The sequence below is a fragment of the Panthera onca genome, chromosome F2 (genome assembly GCF_046562875.1).
Source record: "Panthera onca isolate mPanOnc1 chromosome F2, mPanOnc1 haplotype 2, whole genome shotgun sequence".
NCBI classification, from domain to species: domain Eukaryota; kingdom Metazoa; phylum Chordata; class Mammalia; order Carnivora; family Felidae; genus Panthera; species Panthera onca.
The window spans coordinates 40,594,926-40,614,754 of NC_138356.1; the positions used below are offsets into that span (position 1 = coordinate 40,594,926).

A 19,829-nucleotide genomic window follows, 5' to 3' on the forward strand; every position below is an offset into this window, starting at 1 on the left:
GCCTACTGAATAAATGTTTTAAAATGAATTCAAGGCTTTTTTACAATTGGCCCTGACTCTTCCTGAATTGTTTTCTCCTACTTTTGCATGCAGAGTTTCACCTTCAGTCCGTCCTGGAATGGGCCCTGAGCTTTCTTGCCATTCACTTCTCTTTTGTGTTAGACGGTGGTAATAATAATAATAATAATAATAATAATAATAATAATAAATGATAATAGCCATCATCTAGTAAGTCTTAACTATATCCACGTAATCTCCTCACTACTTTACATACATTATCTCATTTTGTCCTCATAAGGACCCTAATACAGTAGGTATCATAGATCCATTTTATGGATGAGACTTAGAGAAGTTAAGCAACTTGCCCATGTGCATCTGCACAATTTTAAGTGGTGGAATTAGACTTCAAATGCAGGTCTCTGAATCATGTGCTCATTCTCTTAACCACTTCATTATACTGCCTCCTGCATCTTGCTTTATTCCAAATGTCCTCATGACCCATCTCCACATAAACACACACACACACACACACACACACACGCACGCACACATGCACACACACAGAAATTCTACCCATTCTTCAAGACCCACCTCAAATGCTAGCCACCTCCTGCATAAAGTCTTCCCTGGTCACCCCCCTCCTCCACAGCTCCAGAATACCTTCTTTCTGACTAAGGACCCAATATGCCCCTGAGTTTCAACAGCTGGTGATCTTAAAGTAAGACTATTTATTCTTGTTTCTCTTTAAGTAACCTCTAGGCCCAACATGGGAATTGAACTCACGACCCCAAGATCAAGAGTCCCATGCTCTACCAACTAAGCTGGTCACACACCCCGCCATTTATTCTTTAATAATAAATTTGTAATGACTCTGAAGTTTGTCTCATGAATCATAGGACGTCTATTTTTTGACCAGTGTCTCTTCATATATAACTTCTAGGAACCCCTGTAGAATACATACATGCTCCAAACCTATCTTGTGTCCTGCCCCATCGCCCATGTTCGGAATTAACTGCTACATCATAACTTTCCTGGGGATCTCTTCGGAGTGTTCTCTCTTTCTGTCCAGTCTGTTCCAAGACTGGACACCAGTCCACTTTGTTGACTATCAACTTCCCCAAAAAGACCACCAGAAGAACTGTTGATTGAGCTAAGTTTATCAGACTTACTGCAGTAATGGAGACAACACCTTGACAGCATGTTAGCAATATCTCACAAGAGAGATCAGAAGAGGACGTTTCTAGGACTCTGGGATCTGGTTTGAGGGGGGAGTCTTTCAAGACAAGAGATTAATTGAGATTAGACAAAGTTTACGACACGATAATTTAGGATTGATGAATACAGCAACACTCGTGTCTTGAAGCAATAGTGTTAACTATTGTCTGGTAAGTGAACCATTGCCTAAACGAGCAATCTCTCATCCTGATAGAACTGCTTACCCATGCGACCAAACTCTTTGCCCACATAAACTAATTTGCAAGATTTCCAGAAGCAAACAGTAAAGCCATTTACTAGTTTACAGTTGTATCTTATTAGGGGACAATTACCTAGATCAACTTGGTCGGTTGCCATAGTTTGTCTCACTTCCAAACTTTTCTCAGCTTCCTGATTCACAGCTAGTCTCAGGCTATGGCATATGTAACAATTTTTTTGAATTCTTATAGGATAATGGAGGTACAATGCAGAGAGCCCCCACTTTTGCTGCGAATAGCAATCTCTCTTGTTGCTCACAGACCTTAACACAACCGTAGAGTTGCTGTTTAGTCCCCAGAATAAGAGACTGAAGAGAATGCAAAAGTGGAAATGGAGGACTGAGGGGCAAGGTAGTGAGTACCTCAAGGAGAAACAAAAGAGAAAACAGCAATGTCTGGGGCGTCAATCATGAGTTGTCACGATATTGGGTGGTCGAAGGTTTTGTTAGTGTTTTTCTGTTTGAAGCTCTTTGATAGCATTTCCCAAGTGAAGTCTTCCAGGTTCACTTCTATTTATGTGAGAAGCCCCACCAGGCTGAAAGGGAATATTGAGGTCATGTGATCTACTCCGGACGCGATGATTTCAGAACTCTAACTGTAATCACAAGGCAGCTCTCAAATCCCTTTCCACTCTCTGCTTCGTGCACGTACCCCAAAGTGTTGCTTTTCAAACTTATCCACTGAAGTGTCTTGTCCCTAATGACAGAGAGCAAACTTCAACCTTACTGTTGGTAATACTACTAATTTGGGGAAAATAAGCATAGTTAAATTAGGGTTTCTAAAAACCACCCCCATGGCCACTAAGTTTGAGACACACTGCCTTATGTTTATCAATTTATTTGTTATTATTCTGAAAGGTTAAGATGCTGTTATTATAGCTGATGACATATTAATTGTTCCCCAAAGCAGAGTTTGTGAGAACCTGCTTTATGGAAGATTCTCCTCCCTATACACTTGAGGTTCAATATCAGCTTGCTTTTCTTGTTAATTTTTATTTTACATCATCTCTCAGGGCCATAAACATAGGCACTCATGCGCACACACACCTTTCAGATTCTGAGGCCTCGGGGGAGCCAGGCTGACTGAAAAGTCATCCGAATGAAACCTCCCCGTGGAGCAGCACAAACAGGCGTCACCTTTTGCCCTTTTCCTCCCGACATGACACCAACTCTCTGGGGGCACACAGAGGGGAAGGAGGTGAGGAGGACGAAGGATTAGGTGGAGGGGAAAGGGAATCGCAGAACTACTCTCCAGAGGCCATCTCCTCAGACCCTCAGAAGCCCGCCAAAGTGTTAAATCAGACCAAACCTCGTGTTTCTAGGTATAATGAAGGCTGCAGAAGTAATAGAAACATACCCACCACTGTCAAAATTAATCTGTTAATAGGAAAGTTTGTGGCACGCGTTGAGTAGCTCATATCTGTGAGGAAACTGGTTTCCTATTTAGAGAAAATGGAGCTGTTATTCTTAAGCAGAGAGATGCCTATTGTGTGGGTAATTACGAGGAGGCCTGGCTGACCTGGCAATGAGGTAGTGTGGCTAAATACCTGAAGGCAAGGGGAGCGACTGAAACGAAAGCAGAGGCCCCATCTGCCAGGCTGTAATGATTGCGCTATTTGGAGGCAGAAAGGTTTGTCTGGAGCAGCTGGTTTCTCTCCAAGTGACCTTTTAGCATTTCTGCTTTTGCCGTCTGACAGATGTGTCAACTCAATAATTTCAAAAGCCCCTGAGTAAATAACCAATTGTGAGCAAGGATGACCCAAAGCGATGACAAAATGGCTGCACGCGGCACATTATGGAGCATAATGCCGAGTGACGGAACCAGGAACACTATCAGAAGGAAAAAACATTTTAGTCTTTATTTTTGACTAAATGGCTTTTTTACCCACACATGAGTTGGTTGGTTGTTTTTGGTTTTTTTTTTTTGTTGTTGTTTTTTTTTTTTTTTTTTTTTTTGAAGGGGGAAGAAAAGGGGAAGGTGGATTGCGCGGAGGGCTTTGTGGCGGCGTTGCCCGTGGAAGGCTCGCCTAGGCCCGGCGCGGGACCCAGGTGGCGTCTGGACGCTTCGAGCGGGACCCCTGCGCTCTCACCCCCATGCGGCCGCGACGAGTACTGAAGGCAAGAGCTAAACGCGTCAGGAGTGACCCGGGCGCTAGGGAGAGGCAAACTGCGATCAGATCAGGTCCGATGGCGCTTCAAAGCTCACGGACTTCTCACCGGCGATGCTGGTGCCGTTGGGTTGTCTCTGGGAACCAAGGGGACGTGGGTTCAGCAGTCAAAGTGAAAAGGGCCCTTTGCAGCGGGAGCTGAGTTTCACACAAACACAACGGCCTGTGATTCCTCCTGGGGCACACAGAGCGCCCTTGCACGGAAATTGGATTTATTCAGCACATTCCTATGTTTTCCCAGGCTTCGTAACCCTTCGCTGCTCTGCTGGAAACACCACGAACTAAGGTGAGACACTCCACCCGGCCACCGAGCGCTCGGGGGCCCCTCTGTCCGCAAAAGACGCTTCTGGAATCGCATTTCCTAAGACATGGATGTTGACGTGCTCTTTCAGTTTTGCTCTAGTCAAAGTGTCAGGGATTTTCTCCTCCTCCTCCTCCTCCTCCTCCTCCTTCTCCACCACCACCCCCATTTTTTAATGAGTTACATAAATTTAGATGAAACTGAATATGATACTTCAAAGGCAAATCTTCTATGCCTCAATGCCCCTCTTCCCAGAGACAAACCATTACTGAGAGAATTGAGGTAGTAAACGCCAGCAGCGGTGTCTCGAAGCCGGCTCATACCAGCTTGTGAGAGTCAATGCCAGATTTCCAGAAATTTTGCAAAGTGATTTTTAAACCTATGGTATCTTCATGTTGATCACAGTGGTAGTATTTACACCATGGAAATCGGCAAACACTATAAATCAAGGCTTTTTTCTCCCTAGAGAGTTGGTTGTTACACACTTACCAGGACGCTACTGACACAAATGAATGGGAGCATTAGAGAATACTTCCATTTGCCTATGAGATCCAGCCTCCTCTCTCCTCCAAGTTTGTATCACAGATTCTAAACTCAGTAGCAAGGCTGAGGTTGATCAATGCCGTAAAATATTTTCTCATTTGAAAGAGGTTTGAGAAATGTCCAAGGACTGTGGTTATGTTTTTAAAATTAAAAAAAAAAATAAAGTGCTGCCTATACTTTAAAGAAAAATTCCTCAAAATAGCATACAAAGTTCTACCTATTTGGGCTTTACTTCCATAACCTTAGTCTGATTGGTTCTCAAAATTAAACTTCTGCTCCATTTTGGCTTTCCAGTCCACAAAATGCTCAGAACACTCCACATTCATTCCTGCCACCAAGCCTTTGTTCATTATACCCTCCTGGTCAGAACCGCATGTATCTATCCTACCACCTGATTGATCCTCTGCATTCTTCAAAGTGTACCTTAGCCCACCTGCCCCAACTCTTTTCTCACAACTCTGGCCCAGGATTTGTCTCCTTTACCTGTAACGTCCATGGATTTGGGGGTGGGTTTTTTTGGTTTTTTCTTTGTTTGTTTTTTGTTTTGGTTTGTTTTGTTTACTTCCGCTCACTTTGGCTCTTAACCATACAATATACTACCTTGCATTTTCACTTTGCTCTTTTCCGTGAGAATGCCTTGTCTACTCAAAGTGTTACCTCTGGCAATGACTTTGTATTACATTAGGATGGGGTGTATCTTTTTCAGTCCCTGGCACAGCACTACTAAAACACATAGTAAGTACTTAAGACCATGGTTCTCCACTCTCTGACTATGGATTTTTCAAGGGAGCTTTCAATAGGTACCACCCATAAGACTTCATTCCTCAGAGATCCTAATCAAGTTGGTTTGTTGTGTTATAAAAGTTTTCAAATAGTTACAAATCCACCTACTTTATTGCTATCCAATCCAGAATCCCTCGGTGATTCTAACATACAACTATAGTTGAGAACCATGACTTGGAAGATATATGGAAGGATGGATAAAAAACTAAATCATGCAAAATAGTTATCAAGTTATCTTTTTTTGCCAAGGTTGATGCACAGCTAACTCAAATATAACACTATGATTTTTAACACTCTCTACTTGACCATGAGCTCCCTAAGAACAGAGAATAAATCATATTTGTAACAAGATCTGTATCACAATGTCTAGCACCAAGCAGGTCTTAGAGAGAGAGAGAGAGAGAGAGGGAGAATATACGATTGCTGTCCTCTCTATCCACGCATATTCCTCCTGCCCCAACCTTCCAGAATGTAACTGAGATGAGACCAAAATAAGAATGTTGTTGTTGTTATTGTTTTAAAGTTATGTTTTTAGGGGCGCCTGGGTGGCTCAGTTGGTTAAGCTTCCAACTCTTGATTTTGGCTCAGGTCCTGATCTTACAGTTCATGGGATCGAGAGCCATGTCAGACACTGCACTGACAGCAAGGAGCCTGCTTGGGATTCTCTCTGTCCCTCTCTCTCTGACCTTCCCCCACACACACACACACAATCTCTCTCTCTCTCTCTCAAAATAAATAAACTTAAAAAAATAAAGTTATGTTGTTAATAATAAGACAAAGGAATGATAAGTTAACTGCTTGATGATGATGAATGAAAAAGCAGAAAAGTTCTCTCTTTGGTTTGCTCCCATTTTCCTCCTCAGAGGAGAATAATATTGAGGTTGCAATGGATGGAACACAATCTTAGTAAGGGAGATAGTAAGAGAGTGTCTAGCAGCTTTGAAATGTGTTCAAGTCCAGATGCATTACATCCAAGACAATTAAAACAATTTGCAGCTGTTATCACAGCTGCTAGTGTCCTGGGAAAAAAAAAAAATCAGAGAATGGGAAAATTGCCAGAAGATCAGAGCTAAGCAAATGCTTCAGATTTCAAAAAGGGGGATTTCGTATTCTGAAGCCAGAAGAGTTTGACTTTCAAAGCCAGGAACATCCTAAAGTGTATTCTTCACTAGGTAATTTATATGCTCTTAGTAGGGAAATAGGTGATCACCAGAGGCCAGCACGAGGTTGCCAAAAATAATTCAGTGCAAACTACTTTGCTACATTAGCAGGAGAGTAGATGGAAAGAATATCACAAGTCAAATGTATTCAAAGACCAGTCAGAATTGATTTTTTTTTTTTAATGTATTGAGTCCCTACCCTGTGCTGGGTACCACATAGGCCTTGGGGATAAAGTGCCCAGTTCTTGCCTTCAAGGGGATTTCAGTCTAAAGGGAGAGCTAGAAAAGAAAAAAAGACCAGCCTTTATGGGGCTAAACATGGATATAATGGAGAAAGATGGAAGGAAGCTCTTAGATGAGGGAAAATAGTCTCATTGTGTGAGGGGAAGGACAAAGAGAAATAAGCTAGGCCAACAGAGCTGGGGACTAAGGACCACAAGATGCTGGTGGAAAAGAATAAAAGGTGAAAGGCTTTGGGGTGATAGAGGGCGATGCGATGGCTTATGGAGCTGAGCTGCAAGTAGTTCAGAAAGACTGGAACATAGAATTCATACTGGAGATTGAAGAATGAAGGCAGGAGAAACAAGCAAAATCAGAACTGAAAGCCATGTTGAGGAATTTAGATTTTATTCTGAGTTTAGACTTTATTCTGAGGAGTATTCTGAGATTCAGAGAATCTTTGAAAGATCTTTAAGCCAGAAAATGCACCACGATCTCGCCAAGACATTTGGCTGCCTTTCATAATACTAGCACAGACACAGTGGAGTGCTGTGGACCGGGTAGTAATGAGGTAGGTGGATTTGTAACTGTTTGGAAAATTATTCAATGGTGTGTCGGTGCATAAAATTGTTAGCAAGTAGAAAGAGCTTTGTTGGCATTTTTCTACACCCTTTTCTTGATTCTCTTTTTATTCCATGAATGTATCATTAGAGAGGCCTATGACCCCCTTGCTAGGACTTGAAAAAAATAAAAACAAAAACAAAAACCCAAGACTCTGCTGATGATATCATTGTATTTGGGTCAAGATAAGCAGTGACTCTACTAACACCAGCAGCACACGTCTGGAGAATGGTGTCTAGGTCTAGATCCTGATACCCAAGGACAAGGTATTGGAAGACCTGGAAACTATATGATATTAAAACATGGTAGAAAGATACATATGGAAAAAGATAGAGGTCACTGAATTTGTAAAAGAATAACTCCAGAAGACTCAAAATAGGATCACTGAGTGAAATCTCTACATAAGGAAGACATTTTTGGAAAAAAATAATTTGGGTGGGTTCGGAGGATTTTGGACCCTGGCCGACAAGGAATTTAGAATTTGTAAATGGAACGGGCAGCCCTATCTGCCCGTAGGATAGACAGCTACTATCTTCCTACTCGGAGATGTACATTAACGATGATCATGGCTAGTAATGAACCTGACTTACTGGAGATGTTCACCCAACTGTTGGGGAATTTTTTTAATTGGAGGAAAGATTGGACTCTTCCCACTTTGAGACCCTGTTATAAACAATTCATCATAACCGTACTGACCTCTGGGTCACTAAAGGACTAAACGGGAATGACTTTCCCCCATGCCGATTTTGCTGCTTTAGATCCATCCTCGCCTTTACTTCAGTAGCTGTCCTACAGTTTGGGGAATTGATTCTTCTTTCTATTGGACATCCTTTTAAAGGGTCCCAAACATCTCTTCATCACTTTTTATGTTCCCCTAAAATGTCAGATACTTCCACTGTCACCGATGTAGTAGTATAAATAAACAAGGATACCCAAGCTTTGGGGATGAGTTCCTCTTAAGGAATTCTAAGGTAAGACGCAGTCGTTCCAGTCACGAGCCATGAGTAGCCTTCGCTTCACAAGACCCCTGCCTCTGTGTTATATATATACTTTCTGAGAAACAAGTCTAAGAGTGGTTCCCTAGTCACTTCGGACCTCTCACATGTAGAGCAATTTCTTCTTTTTTTTTTTTTATCTTTTTTATTTTTTAAGTTTATTTATTTTTGAGAGAGAGAGAAAGCACAAGTGGGAGAGGGGCAGAGAGAGAGAGAGAGAGAGCAGGGGGAGGGGCAGAGAGAGAGGGAGACACAGAATCCAAAGCAAGCTCCAGGCTCTGAGCTGTCAGCACAGAGCCCGATGCTGGGCTCAAACCCACAGACCGCGAGATCATGAAGTTGGAGGATTCACGGACTGAACCACCCAGGTACCCCTGTAGAGCAATTTCAAGTGCAGCCACAGGTATCTTCCATACATGTGTCAGGGTCACCCATTTCCTACAACCCCACCCCCACTACTTCAGACTATACCTTCTGCCACTGCTTCCAGAGTCTCCTTCCTTTGCAAGTGTTTCAGTATTCAAGGCTACCGACAAATTCTACTTTGTGCTCTGAGAACCACCTTCCCATATCTGTGACCTTGGAATTCTACTGCAATACAGACTACAATCTGCAATTCTTTTTAAAGAGCTTCACTCCATAACTCGGCCCAACCTCCAGCCCTTGCCTTCATCCTTTGGTTTCTTTGCTAACACTCCATGTTCTTCCAAGAAAGTTGATGGAATAATCCTGCATCTAATCTACCCACCACCATGTCCCATCAAATTGTATTGTCCTGATCAAAATCCCCAACTGGCCCCAACAGACTTTTCTTTCCATCATTACCACATTCTTAAACCCTTCTTTCCCCTTGAAATCTTAATTTGCAACCACTCCCTCCCACATGCACACAGCATAGTACAACTTCATTGAAGCAAAACTAGTTTCTTTAAAAGGAAAACAGTATTTGTTCTTTTCCTGTTTACTCCTAAATCTAATGCAATCTGGGTTTCTGCCACAGCTGTTCCACTAAACTGGTTCTTACGATGGTCAGTTTCATCCCCTGGTTGACAAATGCAATGGACATGTTCCAGTCCAATTATTCCTTTATCTTCCTGCAGCGTTTGTCATTTGTGACCATTCCCTTCTTTTGAAAATTCACGTCTGCCGTAACCTTCAAGAATTTCCTAGTGACTGGCTGGCTCTTCTTTTTGAGTTTCCTTGTCTCTTTCCAACAGCCACTTAAAAATTGATCTTTACCAAGATTTTACTCGCAGCACTTTACTTATCTCATTCCTCATATTCTCCCTTGGGTAATCTCTCCCATGCACAACCTTCAACTCATACCATCGATGATGACATCTGACCTATAGGCTCACATCTCCATTTGCATATGCTATAAGCTTATGACTTCAAACTGACCAAAGCTGACCTCATCATTTTCCGTGTCCCCAACCCATTAAAGAAACTGAGGGGGAAAAGTCCTTTGGTAAACCTAAACTGTCCAGTTTTCTTATTCGGCTTCACTTTTCTACCACCATTTTAATCATGGCAATGAATCACTAAGATGCAAAATAATAGAATATTAAGAACACTTAGCAAATCGAGATTAGAAACTCTGTTCTCAGAAAATGATCAAGACCCAACGTAGTGTTTCTTTAGATTCCTACCACTACTGAAGAAATGAAATTAGAAGGGTAGCTAGAATCATGCCCAGGGTGCCAGTCCATAACTGCATTTTTTTCAATAGGCAAAAATTCAGACTCCAAACTGGAACATACAAACAGAACTCTTAGAATTCAAATATTCCGTTTAAAAAAAAAAAAAACAGAAAGGATATTTGTGAATAAGTCTCATACGTCGAAGCCCACTAAATTCCTCCTTCTATCTTGGCAGCTTACATGACAAAACCATACAAGCTGCTGTGTTTCAAGAAAAAGAAATCTTTATAACTCTCCTAATGCTTTTTCTGTAAACACAAGTGAATTTGTTGTCTGAGGTACTCTTTTTCCTTTCGTGAGTTGGGCTAAAATCTTCACTGATAAGGTCAGTGTCTTTTTTCTGCTGTGAATGAATCCTCAGATGGAGGCTGCCACAACAAAAAATGAAGTCATAAAAAGGAAATCCCAGACCAAGACTACACACGCCAAAGTATCGTGCACCCCAGCATATGTACAGAGTGCAAACCTATTATCCCACACCTGGTGCTATGGCAGTGCAGATTCTAGAAGTACAGAAATAAACAATTATTTTGACAAAGCAGTATTATTGGTTGGCATGCAGTAAATTTGCTTGAAATTCTAACAACTTCCCTGTAAAGAATATCCACCCACCTAACATTCTTTCTTTAGATGAAATCTTATAATAGCAAATCTGTGATTACGTTTCCTATTTTCATTTTTTTCCAAGAACACTGTTGGCCTCTACTGTGTAAGAACTATAGTGCATCTATCTCCATTAGCGTTGTCACACGGGTTTTATAAAATCATATTACAAAATGTGGGTCAGTGATCACTGAGTCATGTAATTTATCAAGACAATACCCAGATGCACTGTTTGACATTCGTTTTGCAGGGACGCAATCTACTGGTATAAACAACTCTGCAATGCCTACCATTCTTCAGAAGCAAAGGCCATTTATGACTGGGGGCAAAATCAATATCCAGAGTTCCACTATCAAACACTTAATGTCCCAATGTTTTATAAGATAATATATCAGTGAAAGCCGACAAGGATACCTCCATTTGAAAATATATCACCTCTTCAGCTTCGCCTGCTAATTATGTTTCCAAATTCAGAATTTTAGAACCAAATAGGACTTTGCCTCTTATCCCAATCCCCTGATTTACTAAGAAGGACACAGAAGCACATAGTATAAATACAATATTGAGAGACAAGTAACTTGCCCCGCAGTTGGTGATGAAGTCAGCTGTAAACTAAAGTTTCCCTGATCACAAATTCAATAAACATCAAATTCAATTCTTTTCCAATTTTGTGTATTACATTATTTCTCCACTTCCTTCATCACACTATTAGGATAAAATTAATTTCCTAACCCCTATTACATTTAACTAAATCAACATTTCTTAGTGCCTACTCTGAGCTAGGCACCAAAATAGATACTGGAAATAATAGGAGTACTTCTCTCCTATGTACCACCAAAGCAGGACTTTCAAGAGTGATGGGAGATAAAATGCAAATGTCTCACTCTTGTCTCCCTAACAGTTACTTCGCAGTCTTATTTGCTGGCAACTCTTCCTCTTTTACCCCTTTAAAATTTGCATCTCTCCTTGCCCATTTTCTCTTAGGACACCCCCACTCTCCCTTGTGATATCATCACTCCCAAGATCTTGACTGTGACTTCAACCCTGATTACTCCTGTGTCTTCTGAGTCCTTCTCCCATATACCCAGCTGTCTGCATCTCCACTGGATATCTTGCAAGTTCCATAAGCTCAAGATGTTTGGCTCTTATTGGAGGTAATAGTCACAACTTCATGATGCAAGTGCCATATTTCACTTGTAAGCTGTGATATCTATCTCTCCTACTAAAGTTCAAACTCTCTGAAAGCAGATCTTACGTCTTGTCACTTAAGTATCCTCAGCACTCACCACTTTTCTTGGGACCCATAGATATATCATAAATATTTTCTGAATGAATAAAAAAAAAAACATTGTCTTTGCATCACTCAACCTCAATCCTGGATTTCCTTGGAAGATACATTCTATTTCCAGTGATTTAATAAGTCCTATACATTTTATTCTCTTAAATCTTTCCCAGAACCATATCCTTCCTCTTTGTCAAAACACTGCCTTGGCGCCTTGGTTTAAGTTCAATTTTTTTTCTTTTCCTGGGGCCATTCTCACATCTTCTAAATGTTCTCCCTCCTTCCAGAATAACCCTTTCCCACTCAGTCTTACACGTGGAACATTCTGAACCTCAACTCAGATGCTATTTATTCTTTGCTTAAGACCCTTCTGTGGCTTACCATTACCCAATGGAAGAACTATGATGTCCAGCACCTCCTGTGATCTTGCTCTTGCCTATTTATTCATCTCTTGCCTTTATCCAGTCTCACAACTCACCACTCCACCCACACTAAACTTCTGGTATTTCCCTTTGTACCCCATTCTCCCATTGCTTGAATGCCCTTGGCCCATCTTCACTTGACAAACCTTTACCGCAATTTTCAACTAAAAGATTAGCTCTTGGTTTCCCCCCAAGCAAACTTTAAAGCCCCTTCTTGACATTCCCAATTGTGCCTTATACATAATTATATTTCCATTAGATTGATTGTGACATTGAAATCCCTGGGTATATGTCTCTCCTCCACCAGACAGTGAGTTACCTGAGGGCAGGGACTGAGTTTTTTATACTTTGTAGCCTTGGTGCTTAATAAAGCTCTTGACATGTAAAAGGCATTCAGTAAATAATAATGATTATTATGTAGCCTATACACAGGCCTAAAGTCTTTAAATTATCTCACATATATATTTTTAAGTTTTTATTTAAATTTTAGTTAGTTAAAAAACAACGTAATATTAGTTTTAGGTGTACGATTTAGTGATTCAATACTTACATGTAACATCCAGTGATCATCACAAGATACTCCTTAATCCACATCACCTATAAATCAAGGCTTTACTTCATACTGTCTGGTCCACTTAGTATTACTAGAGGCAATATATGCTCCCAAGACATATAGGAGACTGAACAAATAGTGGGCAAAGAAAATGATCAAATGACAAAGCCACAATACACATTCAGATCTATCTTCCCATTTGAAGAAGGATGAGAAATGGAGAGAAATGAAAGAGTGGCAGTTTCTCAAAAATTTAAAAATAGAATTACCATATGACCCAGAATTCCACTTCTGGGTATACACCCAAAAGAAGTGAAAGCAGGGTCTCAAAGAGATATTTGTATGCCCATGTTCATAGCAGCCTTATTCACAAAATCTAAAACATGAAAGCAACCCAAGTGTTCATCAATGGATGAATGAATAACCAAAATATGGTATATTCACATAATGGAAGACTACTCGGCCTTAAAAAGACAGGGAATTCTGATAATATTACAAAACAGATGAAGATGTTGGACATGGACGAACATGGATGGACACCATGCTAGGTGGAATAAACCAGACACAGAAAGACAAATATTGTGTGATTCCACCTGTATTAGGTACTTAGAGTCATCAAAATCATAGAGACAGAAAGTAGACAACCACCCTGGTGGTTGCCAGGGCTGGAGGCAGGGAACAATGGGGAGTTTGTGTTTAATGAGTACTGAGTTTCAATTTTACAAGATGAAAGGAGCAATGGAGATGAACGGTGGTGATGGTTGTACATTATTAATGTATGTAATACCCCTGAACTGTACATTTAAAAACGGTTAAGATAGTAAATTCTGTGCAAGGGGTATTTTACCACAGTAAAAAAAAAAAAATGTAAGAATTAAAGAGGGGGGGAAGAAAACTATGTTAAATTAGATTATAATCCAATTTCAAGCTGAAGAATGTATATCACTTTCCAAGATACTTTTCATGTCCTGCATGGGGCCTTACAGTTTAGATGAGTTGTGCAAACAAATCAGAGGCTCAAAGCAGTGGTCTGAGCATAATGTGTGTGTCCTGCATCCATCATGTGGTAAAATGAGTTTCCCAGGCTGACCTCCCTGCTCTGATTCTCTTAAAATATCGCCATGCAGATAGTCCAACGGAGACCTCCACTCCACACTGCAGTCAACCACAACGGTGAACATTTAAGCAAGCTCTAAAGTAGATCATTCATTTGCCTATCTCCTAGGGGACTTTACAGAAGGTGTTTTCCCTCTGAGTTTAAAATTGTGCCATTTTCAGAGCTGGGTAAACTCTAGCTCTAATCTCCACAGATGCCATCAACTGTGACCCCAGCCACTAAACAAGGGGTTTCGTTAACGCATTGTTGGCTAAGACCAAATGGGAAAGGGTAGTTTTGTTTCCTGTGGCCTTCTTTCCATCAGACGGAAGAAAAGGGAAATAATTAATATAGAGGGAAAATGAAGAAAACAGGAAGCAATTATATCTTATCGTCCTCCAGTGCGTGTGTAGCCAAACGTATATCCTTCGAGAAATGCACTCACTCGCTGGCTCTCAGATCAGGCCAAACAACTGGCTCCGTGCCAGAAAAGAGACAGCAAATGCTCACATGCTAGGAAATGTTCAGGAAGATGATTCTCTGGGGTACAACCTGTCCATCCCCATAGACGTGGGCAAGCATGGCTCTCAACCCTCAACCCCTTCTCTGGCTCTTACTAAGATATGGATTTCTCAAGGGAGAAGCTACTAGGCATGTGTGAAGTTTGTTTTCCTTCACAAAAGTGTCACGGCTCCTCTCCAGAGAGTGTGTTACTTCTGCCGCATCTGCCTCAGAGCTCTGCTCAGCCCTCTTTGTTGCTGAGGTGTCAGCCTGGAGTATTACTCTGACACAGAAACTGCCCAGCACCGAACCCACTCCCCGTGTACTTGAATGCTTCTTGGAAAAAGCACCTCAGCCTGGCAGATGGAGATGCATGTCCTGAGATGAATGAGCTATGCAGGCCAACGCTGTCGTTAAAATTCCCAAAACTGTAATGCCAGGGCCTGCCTCAGTTGTTAACGTCTGGAACTATGTGGGAATGTGTGTGGCTGAAGCCCAGAAGAAATAAAAATCAATATACCTTCTTGTTACGTTTCTTGGCACAGCAGTCAGGAAAGTGAAGAATACGCTGTATATTTTTGCACATTCTTACAGATGCAAGATATTAAAGACAGCATCATTAAATACAAGAAATAGGTTTGAGGGTAATTTGGGAGGAATAAGGCCAGAGAACTTTGTCAGCATTCAACAAACAAATGAAAGCAGTGTTTATATACAGCCAGACGGCTGCATCCAGGCTGACGGTCCAGTGCAGGGCTGGCCTCAGTGGGGCACAGGTGAACAAGCAGCACACAGGCTGGCTGCAGAGACATACGAGAAAATATGCGGGTAAAGAGGGACAAAATAATAGAGAAAATAGTGGACTATGGCAGGAAGGGGCCTATAATAACTATAAGAGATCTTTCTGGAAAAGTGATGAGATCTACACAATTTTAAACTTCCTGTAAGAGCTGCTCTTTGAAGTTTTGGTACAGATGGATAAGGGGGTGGATGTACAAAAGGATGGATGGATGGATGGATGGATGATGTCTTCAACACAAAAAAATATTTAAATATATATATATATATATATATATATATATATATATATATATATTTTTTTTTTTTTTAGCAGTTTTCTGCTACCAAAAAAAAATCAACCAGAGTCCATATAATTCCCAAGGGGAGGAGGTTCAGTCTCCACCTAGATAATGTCAAAAATACACAACAGCCCTTCTCCTCATACCCACTCGACCATGCCCCCAATACCATCTCCACAGCTGGTAGGCAACAACTTTTCCCATCCTTCTAAGGTTTCTCTCTCTCTCCCACCCTCTCTCTTCCTCTCTCTCCCTTCCTTCTTCTCTCCTTCTTTCCCTCTTTGTCTCTCCCTCCTTCTCCTCCCTTTCTCTCCCCGTCTCTCCCTCCCTCCCTCCCTTCCTGTCTCTCCCTCCTTCTCTCTCTCTCTCTCTCCTCTCTCTCCCTCTCTCTCTCTCTCACACACACACACACACACACACACACACACACACACACACACACACTCACAATTAGTCACTGCCATAAAAGGATTGGAGATATTGGTCATACGCATCTTGCCAGAAAACCTACCCTTTCCAGTTCTCCACAGATGCTGGGCGATTCCAACTACCAACTCTCCATCTTCCCATCTCGGATATAGGTCACAGCCTAATGGGGACAAACAGACACAAAGGCGGGGGTGCGGCCATTGCTTTGAAAGCTGCCACTGCCTGAAGGGAGTTAGCAATTAGGAAACGAGAAAATATTAGAACTTCTTTAGAAAACATTAGAACATCTTTTTCTATTCAGTTCCGATCAAAAAATAAGAAATTGTTATGCCAATATTTAGCATACAGGTTGAGCCTGGTGCATAAATCAGTCTGTTTGCCTGCCCTCACATACAGCCTGTGAGCATCCTGGGGGGGGGGGGGGGGCGGGGGGGGGGAAGGCTCTCACACTTCAGCACTTCACAGTGGAACCTTCCCTTGTTCTTTTACTTCGGTGTATCACAGCATGTTGCGATTTACCTGGTAGGCAGTTTACCTAGGTTGATACAGGTGCTGTTTTAACAAAAATTAAAAGTAAGTGCTTTAGGAAAAAAAAAAAAAAAGAATGCTTAAGGGAGCATTTTGAAACTGGTTATTTGAAAATGTTTGCATAGTTATATGGTTTCTATTGCCAAAGACATAATTTAAGTGTATCCACAAATCACCTTTCTGGTGCCCCTTCACCTCGCCCTGCCCAGCCTCTCTCCTGTCCAGCCCCTCGTTGGAGCACGGGCTCTGACCTCCTTCAAGCAGACACAAGCTGACAGTGCCCAGCCTCATATTTGCTTGGGATGCTGCTTTCTTGCCTCCCGCCCCAGGTTTTCCTGTTGACTTGGAGGAGTAGAAAGGCTACAGGACCCTGCCGAGTACCCAACACAAGTGCAATCCCAGAGTGAACTTCTGAACTCTGGAACTACAGAATACGTTTTCTTATTCCTTTCCCCAGAGGGACTGTCCTGGGAAGCAGTCATTTGCACAGCTTTTAGGAAGACCATATCTTAGTATTGAGCATCAGTCATGCTCCATACAAGACAGTGGCCAACTCAATAATAAATCCTTGACAGGATTTCCCTCCCCTTGTCCCTCCTTCTTGCTCTCTGGGATTGTACACTTCTAAATAAAGCCCAGGTTCTGCTTTCTAGGAAAACGAGACGACGTCAGGATGGGCCCTCTAAAATCCCCCTTATCTATATCAAAATAAAAAAGTAGAAACAATATTTTAACCAGTTTCAACATCCTCAAAATAATATATTAGTTGGTCTTTATCTCATTTGTCGAAATGTAAAAAGGCACCCTCTTCCAAGGAATTTGCAAGAGCAGCTAATCAAATCAGAAATGATAAGAGTTTTTCTGTACAATCTAAACAATCACAATTTTAAAAGCCTTTGTATAAAGGATGGATGAGTGACAAACATATCATAATTAAGGGCAGCTAATGATGTATACCTTCCATAAGGACCCAAGAATTATCTGTGAGGCATCTTTTTCAGCTAAAAATTCAGAAACAAATCTTTCAATAGTATAATCACAAAGTGTAGTCCATAATTTGAAACAAAAAATAACAAAGCATAGTGAATCACATTTATGAAAGCAAAAAAGTTTTGAACTGTTAATAAAACCTTAAAAATGCATATTTAAATACTTCACCTTTAGCTTTTCACTTTTACTTTCTATTTTATGGATGTTTTATAATTTACATACCCTATTATTATATTAATTTGTACGTATAATTTTAAATCAATAAACATACATACCTTGAGATTAATGCTCCAAATTATTTTATTATTGGGATGTGTGTTCAAAAAATGTTTGGCGACCATGGCATAGTCTGCCTGGTCTTGATTCCTAATTCTGCTATGTACTACATGTGTGACCTTGGGCAAGTTCATCTTTCTGAATTCGCCATTTGCAAAATGGGAATGACAATAATATTCACCTTGTAAAACTGCCATGAGGACTATAGGTAAGAGGTTGAGAAATGCACCTGGCACCTAGCTAGTAACACACAAATGTTTGTTATTATTGCCAAAAAAGATGCCAATGCAAGTATAACATGTTCTTTACCTGCCTGACAGAAAGACCATTCACCGACACAGGCAAAGTATCGCATACAAGGTGCTTTTGAAAGCTCAGACAAATGTCCCAGGAGATAAAGCAGTCAAGGTTTCTCCACCAGCACCTTTCCCAATTGCAAAGTCGTGAGGAAAAGGACATTAGTGCCCCCTCACAACAGTTTAGGGACAACAGCTCTGAAGAATTCCAGTGAATATTCGAATATGGTGCCAACTCCAGCCAACTGCAACCCTAGTAGCCCATCTGTGAGTAGAATCAGAACAGATTTTCTTCCAAAAGCATTATGTAAAGTAGGCTATGGTAAATTTGCAACCCCAACACTCCCTAACCCCCTTTCTGCCTTATTTTTCTTCCATAGCCATTATCAATAACTAATATGTTCTGTAAGTACTCACTTATCTTTACTGACTGTCTAGTCTATTACAGCGCAAGCTCCGTGAGGGCAGGGATTTTTGTCTGTTTTGTTCACTGCTACATCCCCAGCACGAATACTTTTTGAGTGAATGGATATGATCTTTTGAGTCACTAATGACACTTTGTTAACCTCTGACGTCTATGAATATACAGAGATACTGATTTTCTAAATTAAATTTTATGTAAGCCCACTAGACACCCAATCACACTGAATCAGTTCTTCTCCAAATAAATATCTGATTTCAATGACTCGATTAAAATGTACTTTCGCAGAACAAGTGAGCTAACACCTACTAATCCCACCAACGCCAGCTAATGCATCATTTCCTAAAGAAAACCATCTCTAACCCCCAAGATGAGGCACTTTCCATATTACTGACTTCCACTGCACACTGTAATTTTTCTCTTGTTCCACTTATCGCGACTGTAATTAAATCACTGTCCGTGTCATTTATTTGTTCAATGACTGTCTTCCTTACTAAACTGTAAGTTGCTTGAGGATAGGGAGCATATTGTTCATCCTTGTATTTCCAGAACCTAGCAGTACCTGACTAAAGTAGGTGCTCAAGAAGCACATGACAAATGAATAAGTAAGCAGAAACCTAATAAGTATTCCGGCTTGCCCAGACTCTGCAAAAAAGGATTTAACAGCACGTGATATAAGCTGTAAATTTGGTCCTTGAAGTCATTTAAGCAAGCTCTAGAGAGCTGAGTAATTATTCCTTCAAATGAAGCCAGTTCCCAGCTTTTTCATCTAAAGCTGATGATATACAGTTACTTCTAGGAAGATATTTTAAGTTATTTCTTTTATATTCCTCAAATCTTAACATTGCAGCCTTAATAAAAAAAAAAAAAAAAAAAAAAAAAAAGATCTCCCAGTAATTGTGCCTTTGACCCCAAGTGAATTGTACTGTCCAGGCTCCTGGTTTCCTTCCAAAATCTATATCTGGTTTTAAGATAAATTTTCCCAAATAAGCTATAAACATGATTTTGATGGCTGGAGAATATTTTCATTTTAGATGAATAAACCAGAGGTAATTCAGACATTTAAAATTCATGACTTATGTACCTATGCATACTTGCTTTCATTTCCAAGTTTCCATCACTGTTAGCTCTCAGAGTGAAAATAATACCCTTTTTCCTCTTGAGTATTTTTCCTGGATCCTGGGAGAATAAAATAGGAGCAAACTAAACCTAGCTTCTTTTATGTTAAAGAGATATATAGGAGCAACTATCACCCCCTACCCACATCCATACACACGATTCTCTGCCAAGATAATATTGTGTTCATCTTGCAAATATCCTTAGAGTTTAAGAATTCACAGAAGATTTAACATCATGGCAGTGAGTACCTGCAGCTAGACAGTCTGGAAAGAA

The 19,829-nt window shown here is 40.8% G+C and overlaps 1 long non-coding RNA gene across 1 annotated transcript in view; it reads right to left on the reverse strand.

The window, feature by feature from the left end:
* The window catches only part of LOC132664290 (uncharacterized), a 398,464-nt gene that overhangs the window by 268,336 nt on the left and 110,299 nt on the right, over nt 1-19,829 (reverse strand). The window lies entirely within an intron of this gene.